Consider the following 3207-nt stretch of genomic DNA (forward strand, 5'->3'; position numbering starts at 1 on the left):
AGCAGGGTTAGGGGTAGTGTACTGTGTGTGTGGAGTGGGAGCAGGGTTAGGGGTAGTGTATTGTGTGCTGGTAGTGGGAGCAGGGTTAGGGGTAGTGTAGTGTGTGTGGGGAGAGGGAGCAGGGTTAGGGGTAGTGTAGTGCGTGTGGGGAGTGGGAGCAGGGTTAGGGTTGTGTAGTGTGTGCGGGGAGCGGCAGCAGGGTTAGGGGTAGTGTAGTGTGTGGGGAGAGGTAGCAGGGTTAGGGGTAGTGTAGTGTGTGCAGGGAGCGGCAGCAGGGTTAGGGGTAGTGTAGGGTGTGCGGGGAGTAGGGTTAGGGGTATTGTAGTGTGTGTGGGGAGTGGCAGCAAGGTTGTCGGTAGTCTAGATTGTGCTGGGAGTGGGAGCAGGGTTAGGGGAAGTGTAGTGTGTGCGGGGAGTGGGAGCAGGGTTAGGGGAAGTGTAGTGTGTGCAGTGAGCGGCAGCAGGGTTAGGGGTAGTGTAGTGCGTGCGGGGAGTGGGAGCAGGGTTAGGGGTAGTGCAGTGTGTGAGGGGTGGGACCAGGTTTAGGGGTAGTGTAGTGTGTGTGGGGAGCGGCAGCAGGGTTTGGGGTAGTGTATTGTGTTCGGGGAGTGGGAGCAGGGTTAGGGGTAGTGTATTGTGTGCAGGGGATTGGGAGCAGGGTTAGGGGTAGTGTATTGTGTGCTGGGAGCAGCAGCATGGTTAGGAGTAGTGTAGTGTGTGCGGGGAGTGGGAGCAGGGTTAGGGGTAGTGTAGTGTGTGAGGGGAGTGGGACCAGGGTTAGGGATAGTGTAGTGTGTGCCGGGATTGGGAGCAGGGTTAGGGGATGTGTAGTGTGTGCGGGAAGTAGCAGGAGGGCTAGGGATAGTTTAGTGTGTGCTGGGAGCGGGAGCAGGTTTAGCGATAGTGTATTGTGTGCAGGGGATTGGGAGCATGGTTAGGGGTAGTGTAGTGTGTGCGTGGAGTGGGAGCAGGGTTAGGGGTAGTGTATTGTGTACTGGGAGTGGGAGCAGGGTTAGGGGTAGTGTGTGTGGGAAGAGGGAGCAGGGTTAGGGGTAGTGCAGTGCGTGTGAGGAGTGGGAGCAGGGTTAGGGGTAGTGTAGTGCGTGTGGGGAGTGGGAGCAGGGTTAGGGGTACTGTAGTGTGTGCGAGGAGTGGGTGCAGGGTTAGTGGTAGTGCAAGTGGGGAATGGGATCAGGGTTAGGGGTAGTGTAGGGTGTGTGGGGAGTGGGATCAGGGTTCGGGGTAGTGTAGGGTGTGTGGGGAGTGGGAGCAGGGTTAGGGGTAGTGTAGTTTGTGTGGGGAGTGGCAGCAGGATTAGGGGTAGTATACTGTATGCGGGGAGTGGGAGCAGGGTTAGGGGTATTGTAGTGTGTGTGGGGAGTGGCAGCAAGGTTGTCGGTAGTGTAGTTTGTGTGGGGAGTGGGAGCAGGATTAGGGGTAGTGTAGTGTGTGCGGGGAGTGGGAGCAGGGTTAGGGGTAGTGTATTGTGTTCGGGGAGTGGGAGCAGGGTTAGGGGTAGTGTATTGTGTGCGGGGGATTGGGAGCATGGTTAGCGGTAGTGTAGCTTGTGCGGGGAGTGGGAGCAGGGTTAGGGGTAGTGTATTGTGTGCTGGTAGAGGGAGCAGGGGTAGTGTAGTGTGTGTGGGGAGTGGGAGTAGGGTTAGGGGTAGTGTAGTGTGTGCGGTGAGCGGGAGCAAGGATGGGGGATGTGTAGTGTGTGCGGGGAGTGGGAGAAGGGTTAGGGGTAGTGTAGTGTGTGTGGGTAGCGGCAGCAGGATTAGGGGTAGTGTAGTGTGTATGGGGAGAGGAAGCAGGGTTAGGGGTAGTGTAGTGTGTGCAGGGAGCGGCAGCAGGGTTAGGGGTAGTGTAGTGCGTGTGGGGAGTGGGAACAGGGTTAGGGGTAGTGTAGGGTGTGCGGGGAGTGGGAGTAAGGTTAGGGGTATTGTAGTGTGTGTGGGGAGTGGCAGCAAGGTTGTTGGTAGTCTAGTTTGGGCGGGGAGTGGGAGCAGGGTTAGGGGAAGTGTAGTGTGTGCGGGGAGTGGGAGCAGGGTTAGGGGTAGTGTAGTATGAGCGGGGAGTTGGAGCAGGGTTAGGGGTAGTGTAGTGTTTGCAGTGAGCAGCAGCAGGGTTAGGGGTAGTGTAGTGTTTGCGGGGAGTGGGAGTAGGGTTAGGGGTAGTGTAGTGTGTGCGGTGAGCGGGAGCAAGGATGGGGGATGTGTAGTGTGTGCGGGGAGTGGGAGAAGGGTTAGGGGTAGTGTAGTGTGTGCGCGGAGCGGCAGCAGGGTTAGGGGTAGTGTAGTGTGTGTGGGGAGAGGAAGCAGGGTTAGGGGTAGTGTAGTGTGTGTGGGGAGTGGGAGTAGGGTTAGGGGTAGTGTAGTGTGTGCGGGGGATTGGGAGCATGGTTAGGGGTAGTGTAGCTTGTGCGGGGAGTGGGAGCAGGGTTAGGGGTAGTGTATTGTGTGCTGGTAGAGGGAGCAGGGTTAGTGGTAGTGTAGTGTGTGTGGGGAGTGGGAGTAGGGTTAGGGGTAGTGTAGTGTGTGCGGTGAGCGGGAGCAAGGATGGGGGATGTGTAGTGTGTGCGGGGAGTTGGAGAAGGGTTAGGGGTAGTGTAGGGTGTGCGGGGAGTGGGAGTAAGGTTAGGGGTATTGTAGTGTGTGTGGGGAGTGGCAGCAAGGTTGTCGGTAGTCTAGTTTGTGCGGGGAGTGGGAGCAGGGTTAGGGGAAGTGTAGTGTGTGCGGGGAGCAGGGTTAGGGGTAGTGTAGTATGAGCGGGGAGTGGGAGCAGAGTTAGGGGTAGTGTAGTGTTTGCGGGGAGTGGGAGTAGGGTTAGGGGTAGTGTAGTGTGTGCGGTGAGCGGGAGCAAGGATGGGGGATGTGTAGTGTGTGCGGGGAGTGGGAGAAGGGATAGGGGTAGTGTAGTGTGTGCGGGGAGCGGCAGCAGGGTTAGGGGTAGTGTAGTGTGTGTGGGGAGAGGAAGCAGGGTTAGGGGTAGTGTAGTGTGTGCAGGGAGCGGCAGCAGGGTTAGGGGTAGTGTAGTGCGTGTGGGGATTGGGAGCAGGGTTAGGGGTAGTGTAGGTTGTGCGGGGAGTGGGAGTAGGGTTAGGGGTATTGTAGTGTGTGTGGGGAGTGGCAGCAAGGTTGTCGGTAGTCTAGTTTGTGCGGGCAGTGGGAGCAGGGTTAGGGGAAGTGTAGTGTGTGCGGGGAGTGG

The sequence above is a fragment of the Taudactylus pleione genome, unplaced genomic scaffold, assembly GCF_031769625.1.
Source record: "Taudactylus pleione unplaced genomic scaffold, aTauple2 ptg001009l, whole genome shotgun sequence".
NCBI classification, from domain to species: Eukaryota; Metazoa; Chordata; class Amphibia; order Anura; family Myobatrachidae; genus Taudactylus; species Taudactylus pleione.